Raw genomic sequence first — 9,879 nt, 5'->3', positions numbered from 1 at the left:
TGTATTAATGGTGAAATAAAAATATATTCTCCGTCCAGCGTTGCACTTATCTGTTGAAAAGCCTTTTGAGTAGTGTCAAAATAGAAAAAAATTAGGGCCTAATTGCCGATCAGCGGTGCAGTGAAATATTCTACAGCCCTGTTTGCTGTTTATTAGTGGCGAAATAAAAATATAATCATTGTCCAGTATTGCACTCATCTGTTCAAAAGTCATTTGTGCTGTGTAAAAGTAGAAAAAATTAGTGCCTAATATCCCTTGTGCGGTGCAGTGATATACTCTAAAGCCCAGTTTGCCGTGTATAAGTGGCGAAATAAAAATATATTCGCCACCCAGCGTTGCACTTATCTGTTGAAAAGCCTTTTGTGTAGTGTAAAAATAGAAAACAATTAGGGCCTAATTGCTGTTCAGCAGTGCAGTGATATATTCTATAGCCCTGTTTGCTGTGTATTAGTGGCGAAATAAAAATATATTCGCCATCCAGCGTTGCACTTATCTGTTGAAAAGCCTTTTCTGTTGTGTAAAAGTAGAAAAAAATTAGGGCCTAATTGCCGTTCAGCGGTGCAGTTATATGTGGCGAAGCCCTTTTTGCCGTATGGACCGAATTATGCAGTGGTGAAATATTTATGTGAAACAGGCTTTTTTGGGGAAAATTGATGGGTGATTGTAGACTTCCTTCTGTATGAACCGAATTCCGTTATACTTTCATTGATGAAATTTTTTATTTCAACCATGTTTTCTTCGAGAAGATTGATGGGTGATTGAAGATCTCCTTTTGCGGTATGGACCGAATGATGTCGTCGTGGGTCCAGCAGTAAACATAATGAAGATGCTGATGACAACACACCAGAAGACTTTGCCTTTAGAATCTATTCACAATTAAATCAAGCAGCTTCAGTAAGTTAAACACATTAATGTGTTTTTAGCTGCTATGCCTGCATTCGATCTCCATAGAACACAAGACATAACAGGAGAGCCTCTGCTTTTGAGTCCAAGTCCAGTTTCTTAAGATCAGGAATTCCATCAGAATTGTGCGTAACATTTCTGCTCCCCGTGCAAAGCCATAAAAAAAGGACTCCGTAGGCAAAAGAAAAATATATTTGTCGTTCAGAGTTGCACTTATATGTTGAAAAGCCTTGTGTAGTGTAAAAGTTGAAAAAATTAAGGGCCTACTTGCCATTTAGCGGTACAGTTATATGTGGTAAAGCCTTTTTTGCGGTGAAATTTTTTATGTGTCACAGACTTTTTTCGGGAAAATTTATGGGTGATTGTACACCTCCTTTTTCGGTATGGAACAAATTACTTATTGGTGAAATTTTTTATGTGACTGGCTTTTTTTCCGGAAAATGTATGGGTGATTGTACACCTCCTTTTGTGGTATGGACCGAACTGCTTAGTGATGAAATTCTTTATGTGATACAGGCTTTCTTTGGGAAAATGTATGGGTGACTGTACTCCTCTTTTTGCAGTATGGACCAAACTACTTAGTGGTGAAATTTTTTATGTGACACAGGCTTTCTTTGGGAAAATTTATGGGTGACTGTAAACCTCCTTTTGCGGTATGGACCGAATTACGCAGTGGTGAAATTCTTTGTGACACAGTCTTTCTTTGGTAAAATGTATAGGTGACTGTACACTTCCTTTTGCGGTATGGACCAAACTACTTAGTGGTGAAATACTTTATGTGACACAGGCTTATTTTGGGAAAATGTATGGATGATTGTACACCTCCTTTTGCAGTATGGACCGAATTACTTAGTGGTGAAATTTTCTATGTGACACTGGCTTTTTTGGGGAAAATTTATGGGTGACTGTACACCTCCTTTTGCAGTATGGACCGAATTACGCAGTGGTGAAATTCTTTGTGACACAGTCTTTCTTTGGTAAAATGTATAGGTGACTGTACACTTCCTTTTGCGGTATGGGCCAAACTACTTAGTGGTGAAATACTTTATGTGACACAGGCTTTTTTTGGGAAAATGTATGGATAATTGTACACCTCCTTTTGCAGTATGAACCGAATTACTTAGTGGTGAAATTTTCTATGTGACACTGGCTTTTTTGGGGAAAATTGATGGGTGACTGTACACCTCCTTTTGCTGTATGGGCCGAATTACGCTGTGGTGAAATTTTTTAATTTTAAAGCAAACTCCGCTACTCTGTATCTTTTGTGAAGTCAATGTCTCCAATTATGCCCCTCGCGCGATTTACACCAAATACTTTATTTTCATGTAGAGATCCAATAATTATGTTGGAGGCATGTAGTGTATGCAAGCCATGTGTGAACCCTTTCATCACTCTCACGCTGTTCTGCACCTGGTTTGCCTGGGCGAACGGAGTCACACATATGTCCTTTAGCAAGAAATCAAATCTTAGCTTTTTCCACGACAACAGAAAATCGGAACCATAGTGACCAGCAACTGGAAGAACATGGTGTCTGTGCTGCGTCAAGGAAGGCTGAGCCATGCGCACTCCATGGCACACGTGTACATTCTGGTTGTCAATCGGTTCCTGACATCTTCCACCCATCTGCAAGACAAATGGCCATGAAACTTTGCATACACTTCAGCCACTCGTTCACCGCAAAGCAGACCCTCCTTGACCTGCAGTGGCAGAATGGTATCCCCCAACATAGGCTGATATGTGACATTTCCACCTGTTGGAATTCCACCCTCCATATGTTGGAAAGACTATACGAACAGAGAAACGCCATCAACAATTTCTTGATTATCCAAGCGGACAGGAGTAGTCCCCTGTGTAACTTTGATGTCAGCCAGTGGCAGCTCATGCGTGACACCTGCCATTTGCTCAGGCCCTTTGAGGAGGCCATGTTATTTGTCAATCGCCAGGCCTTCGGGATGAACGGATGTCATTCCACTGCTTTATGTCCTGGAACAGATGCTGGTAAATCTGGCTGGTCCGGGAAACTGGAGATGTGGCGCCTAGAATGAAGGCAGCAGAGTTTGACACATTTGTCTGTCAATATCTCTGTTTATAGTCAGTGAACGGAAACATAATTTATCACAAGGATATGCAAACACCAACCGATAGGGTGTTAACCCCCAGAAATAGGTCATCGGCACGAAGGAGCAGTCATTTTCACAGCCTGAGGTATCCTCCTGGAAGCTTGGCCTCTGCAGGTCGATGGTCCGCATTGCAAAGCTTTTCTAAAAGAAAAATCCCACAGTCTACCCCCTTGGAGGAAACTCTTGATCCGACACAGGCTGCGTTGCTCCTTCAAAAGCAATGGACTCTGTACAGCGTGACACCGATGTATAGTTTCTCATACACCAGACTAAATGAGTATTCCAAGCACCTGTCCGCCCACATAGCTGCTGAGAAGCAGAAGGGTGTTGCCATTGAAGTGGACTCACAGCTGAATATAAAAGCCACATTTTCCTGTTTACCTGGACTCAAAGGAAAGGACAGAGATCCACTGGCTGTGCTCATACAGATTTAATCAAAGCCTCCACTCACCAAGGCAAGCACAGAGGACCGGATTGTGTGGACAGGTTGGTTCTACGAGCCGTACACAGAGGACGATCTATTGGAAGCTTACCGAAACAGTCAAAGTTTCTTTGGAACCATGTCCCTACGATAGCTGTGAGCTCCTTGGAACCATTATATAGGAAGAGCAGGAGGCAAGTAAATGTCTTTACTTGCCTCCTGCTCTTCCTATATAATGGTTCCAAGGCGCTCACAGCTATCGTAGGGACATGGTTCCAAATAAACTTTGACTGTTTCGGTAAGCTGGTGATCAATTCTCAGGACCTTACATGGCTAGCAGCGATGTGGACCGGGTATTACGTGTCTCTATCAGTGTCAGCCACAGAGGTTGTTTTCTCTGTGCCCGTCGAACCTTGCATGGACATTTCTTATGCCATCCACGCATAGGACTTCAAGACTTTATGGAATGATATTCATAAATCAAAGGACGAGTTCATGTTGGAGAAAATGTCTTTACTTGCAGTTCTTCAGACACTTTAGAATCCACTTATCAACAACCCAGCTTGTCAAGGTGACAACATCTGTGGCATCAGCACATTGTGAAGGAAAAGTGAAGTTCCTCAGTAAGGACTACCTAATCTGAGTGCTGGTATTCATCACGGAGCTGGCCATCAATGACATCCACTATTGAACACATGGACGACTCACATCTCGGACCTTGTCCACAATGTTCGGGACCCCCCAGAAGTCTTACATGTTTTGAGACATGATCCCTGCAGTGCTTACTACATCTTATACCACTTCTTACCGTTCTGTTACAGAGGCTGTGAGACCTGCACATACTAAGGCTTATTTATAAAGAATTTCGGGTGTTGCCTGTACTGACCAGTTACCAGCTGTGATTGTGTAGCCTGCACTGTAGGAATGAGCTGGAGTCGGCGTGTTTGCTGGACTGTCCTCCAGTTATCAGCCATAACCCCAGACATTTCATGATCAATATGCATTCCCATCGTGGTCACCCTGACACTGGTCTTCAATCCATTCTTGTTGATGAAGCATTTTTTTTTTCCCAGTTTCTCTTTTAAATCTTGTGGTTTTGCCCCTTCTGTGTTGTATTTTATGTGTGTTAATGTCCTGTTTGATAAACAAATGTGTTATTTTTTCTTCCCTGTTCAAAAAAAATAATAATTATTGACTTGTGATTTGGTAGCCAAAAAGCAGGAGTGGGTACAAAACACAGAAGACATGCAAATATTCCGTTCACGTGTCATCTCTGTTTTGGATCCACTCAGTGAAGGCGGATGCACCACAGACAGGATCCGTTTTTTGTGGGTTATTAATCTGACGGATCAAAGGAAGGGAAAAATAATCTGTGGGAAAAATAATCTGTGCTGACACCCTCTCCACTCTGTCGGGGGGCTCTACTTGTATAAGTGTTTAATAGAACAGGTTCTGTAGACATCTATGTGGAATCAGCTGACGATGGTGTAAAAGGAGTGCGCATCTTCTTGGCGCTAACATCGATCTGTAAGGCTGAGTTCATACTTGAGTTATTTGGTCAGTTTTGGCCTCATGACTGCCCAAATAAGTGAAGTGTGCAATAATTCTAAGAGCAACGCCTGTCATCTGCATGTCATTCTGACTCATAGTATTATTTCACTACCATAGCAGACTCACTATGCGTGTTCCTGCAAGGCACAGTGTTCTACACCACTATAAAGGCTCTCTGCAGCCAGGAAATAGCTGTTTTTAACATAATTCACCATCTATATCTGGTTTGATAAATGTCCCCCATTGTTCCGGATATTTTACTTATACCACAAAGCTCAAATAATTATCACAAATTCTGATTATACACAGTAAACTTTGCTGAACGCTGAGTGTGGCTTTATACCATCCCAATCATGTGGCATTAGCAAAATTCTTTTCATTTGGGGAGTGTAATACTTTTTATAAATTAGATACATATACTGTATACACTTGACAACTATTTATCAATTAAATGGAGTTTTAAAGGGGTTGTCTCACTTCAGCAAATGGCATTTATCATGTAGATAAAGTTAATACAAGGCACGTACTAATGTTTTGTGATTGTTCATATTGCTTCCTTTGCTGACTTGATTCATTTTTCCATCATTATACACTTCTTACAGTATTTCCAGAGGTTATGACCACCCTGCAATCCAGAAGCAGTGGCCGTGCTTATACACTATAGGAAAAGACACCGGCCTCTTTAGTGGCCGGGACCAAAGGAGTGTACATAAGAGGTGGACAGAAGCATGTGTGCTTATCTGCGCTGCAACGGTGGACGTAACCCCTGGAAACGGGCAGTTTATTACGTGATGGAATTTTTTTTATCAAGACAGCAAATAACCAGGCAATATGGACAATAACAATACATTAGTAAGTGCCTTGTATTAACTTTTTCTACATGCAAAATATCGTTTGCTGAAGTGGGACATAACCTTTAATCTACCTCACATCTGAGATTTCTGATTTTGTTTTTAAAGTATGCATACACATGTTGAATATTTAATGGAAAGTTCCACTGGATATATTTTATTGATGTGGTTGCACTTATGAATTCATATTTATATATGAATATAATGAATCAATTAAAACCATTAAAAAACTGGTTATTTGATGTATACATTACTTGAAAAAACTCCATATGGTATTGAAATGTTGCAGTATATGAGTAAATTAATGCATTTATTTTTTTATTTTTTTTACTGGAGTGCTGCTATTCTTTCGTTTTTATAAGATATTGTCCAGTTTGGAGAACCATTGTTTAAGAAACACATTTTGAAGTATAGTTTGAGTGGGTTCAAAAGTGCTCAACTAAAGTAATAAATGGCATGGTAGACTACAGTACTCTGTTTAACAAATTATTGTTATAAAGTCAGTTTTATACTGAAGATAGATTAACATTCAATATAGAGATATTAATCATGATATAGTTATATCCAGGGGGCATTCTCTACACCTACAGGAAAGGAGGTTTCTACACCACCACAGAAGGGGATTCTTTAATGTAAGAGCAGTGAGACTATGGAACTCTCTACGAGAGGAGGCGGTGAAGATGAACTCACTAAAAGAGTACATTTGGAGTTTAGATGCATTGCAGCCTTATAATAATATTACAAGTTACAGTTATTAGATTTCTATAGATGGGTGGTTGATCCATGGACTTATTCTGATTGTTAGATGTGAAATCCTTTATCTCATGGGTGTTTCTGCTTTCCTCTGGGTCAGCAATAGAGGAACTAGAGGAACTCCTTAACTGGAGGGAAGTCTCAGTCTTTCCATAGTGTCCTTGAAGATGGAGGAGGATGGGCTATTAGAGCCATGATATAGTCTATAGTCCATTGCTCACTCGAGGGTGCTACCTAATGGTATCTACCGTACCCTCGCTATTTTGTTTGATCTTAAGCGCTCTATTACCTCAATGATTATCTGCTATGTTTAGTTTATTTTTTTTTGTTCACCTTCTTCCCTACTCATACAGGTACTGCCATGTCCCTTTGATTCTTGACTATGAAAAGACAGGTCCACCATTGTATTCCGCTGCTCCACCTCGGAAGGCTAAGTATCCCCATTTATTGCCTACTTATCAAGATATGTTACTTATTGGATTTACATACCCCCCCTTGCCTTATCCTTTAAATGATGGCTGACATATGTGTTGCATCGTTTAATGTTAAGGGTTTTCTTTCTCCCTCAAGAGTATTCAGATCTTTTCCTTCTTGAAGGGTGAAAAATTCTCTGTTCTGATGCTTCAAGAGACACATTTCAAGTTTAATAGATACTCAAACCTTTCTCATTCCCTATTCTCACAGTGGTACCACTGCAGTACTGGGTCCACGGCTTCCAGAGGTGTGAGCATCAGAATTCAGAAAGATCTCCCATTTACATATACCTCCCATGTTCAGGACATGGAGGGTAGATATATTTTGCTCAAAGGAACCATCTCTAATCAGCTATACACTTTTGTTAATATTAACGCTCCTAATTTAAATCAGATTACCTGGCTTGACAATGTACTCTCCTTATTAGAACCACTTAAGGAAGATGTGGTGGTACTTGGGGGTGATCTCAATGTGACTTTGGAATCTACTTTAGACTCGACTTCTAAGAAATCAGTGATTTCTGCTAAAGCACTCAGGCATCTAAAGAAAAAATTACACCTGTCTCTATTTGAAGCATGGATACTTTTTAATCTCTCCACCCATGACTACACCTTCTTTTGATGGTACGAGAGGCTCGATTTTCAGTTTCTTTCGAAAGAACACCTACAGCTATGTACTCGACACTGTGCACTTGTCTGACCATTCTCCTGTGTTCCTAACCCTCTCAGCACCCTCCCTGGCACCCCGTTCATTTAGGTGGCACCTAAAAAAACTGCTCACCTTCCCCAGGAATCTTCTTGCACACTTCTTGCCGATTTTTTTTCTCTCAACAATTCTCCCACCCCCCATTTTGTGGGATACTCATAAGGCCTACATGAGAGGCCAGTTTATCTGTATGGGGGCTCGACTTAAGAAAGATAGGAGAAACCAAATTGTTGCACTTCTCTCTCAGATCCAGCGCCTGGAAAGCCTCCATAAGCAATCCCTGCTTGACACCCATCTTGCTGAACTTACTGATCTACGAGCAACACTGAAGAACCTCTTAAACACTGCTTCAGTTAAGTTCTATCTTCATTCTCAATTTAAATATTATGCACATGGAGACAAGGAATCTAAATTTATGATGCAGTGCATCAAATAGAGGAGATTGCATAGCTTTATCCATAAGATCAGGGTCCCTTGGAGGTTAGAGGTTTTTACCACCTCGGTTATAGCATCACAGTTTCAGAGCTATTACCACTATCTCTATAACTTACGTGAGAGTGAATTGGCTGACCATCAATATGAAAAAAATCTCACATATTAAGCATGGATCTTCCCTGCCCAGTCAAGCACGATCTGATAGTTAATTCTCCTTTTAATTGGTATACTCCCTATATTAATTACTTGGGAGTCAAACTAGGGCTTCATCCCTCCTCACTTTTCCATCTAAATGATATCCCTCTCTTGAAATCAATAACGGATCAGCTCTCCACATTACAAATCCCTATGCTATCCTGGTTTGGCAGGAAGAATATTGTCACATCCCTCATACTGCCTAGACTGACATATCTGCAACAAGTCTTACTCATACTCTACATTGAAACAGTGAATCCGGGCATTTAGATAGGCTGGAAAGAGGGCATATATAGCATATTCCACTCTTAATAAACCCAAGCCCTATGGAGGGATTGGATTACCTGATCTGGAACTTTATGGAAAAGCCATTATGTTGTTGAGAGTCGTGGACTGATTTGCTTGGCCTCCATGCAGAACTTGGGTGTCTATGTAGCAGACAAATTTCAGATCTCCCTTTACATGCCTTCTAGTGGGAGTGGATGACATTCCTCAACCCAATGGTTAAAGCCACACTCTTGGCATGGGAATGGTTTCAGATGTCCCACTGTGCCATCCCCCTAACCTTACCTCTGATTCGAATACGAGACATTTTAGCCTTAGCACCATTAGCTTTGCTTGAGAGCCTACCCAGCTCCATCTTTAACTCTACATTATCAGTATTAGGTCTATTCAGCGAGGAGGGTGGGGTCCTGGAGGGAGAAGACATATCCTAACTTTTACCCGATAGCAGGTTCTACCCCCCTTTGATTTCATTCCTTTGCTCTTTTATCTCCAAACATGTTCCTAAACAAGCTTTGATGCGTCCATTGGATTGGTTTGAGGGATTACTCACAGACCAAGGGCCACCCACGAAACTGATCTCTCGGATTTACAGGAGGTTATGTACCCCAGTGCTCATGCCAAAACCAGATTTCATAGGACCCTGGGAGAGAGATTTGGGAGTTTCCTTTACCCCATCAGAAACATCACTGCTTTTTTCAACGCTTCATAAGACCTCCAGATGTGTCCAAACACAGGAGAATGGTTATAAAATTCTCACTTGATGGTATAAAACACCTGATATTACTTGTATATATAGTGCTATTGGGTCGGATACCTGTTGGAGGTGCCTAAAACACCTTTTTCAATATCTGGTGGACCTGTCCACTGATCAAGACTTGGTGATCTGAGATTTTTAGCGCATGCAATAATATTTGCAATATGTCTGTTCCAATTTTGCCTCAATTGGCCTTGCTTGGAATCTCGCCTACCAACTGTGCTCAAGCTCCCTCACCTCTTTTCAAATTTCTCCTCAGTGCAGCCTGCCTCCTAAACCCGCGTTATTGGCTCTCCGCTGACCTTCCATCTATAACTCAGTGGGTGGGGAAAGTTGATGAAATCTATAGATTTGAAGAGATCTCTGCCTGGGAGAACCAAACTATCAGCAATTATAAAAGTCGATGACAAGCTTTCCTTTCGGAAATATTAA

General features: G+C 41.0%; 1 pseudogene; it reads left to right on the top strand.

Moving 5' to 3' along the window:
• Window positions 1–3,028: 3,028 nt before the first annotated feature.
• LOC120991722 lies at window positions 3,029–4,135 on the top strand (annotated as a pseudogene).
• Window positions 4,136–9,879: the final 5,744 nt, after the last annotated feature.

Source organism: Bufo bufo, chromosome 2, assembly GCF_905171765.1.
Source record: "Bufo bufo chromosome 2, aBufBuf1.1, whole genome shotgun sequence".
NCBI lineage: Eukaryota > Metazoa > Chordata > Amphibia > Anura > Bufonidae > Bufo > Bufo bufo.
The sequence above is the reverse complement of the archived record's forward strand: the minus strand, read 5'-3'. Positions and strand labels throughout refer to the sequence as shown.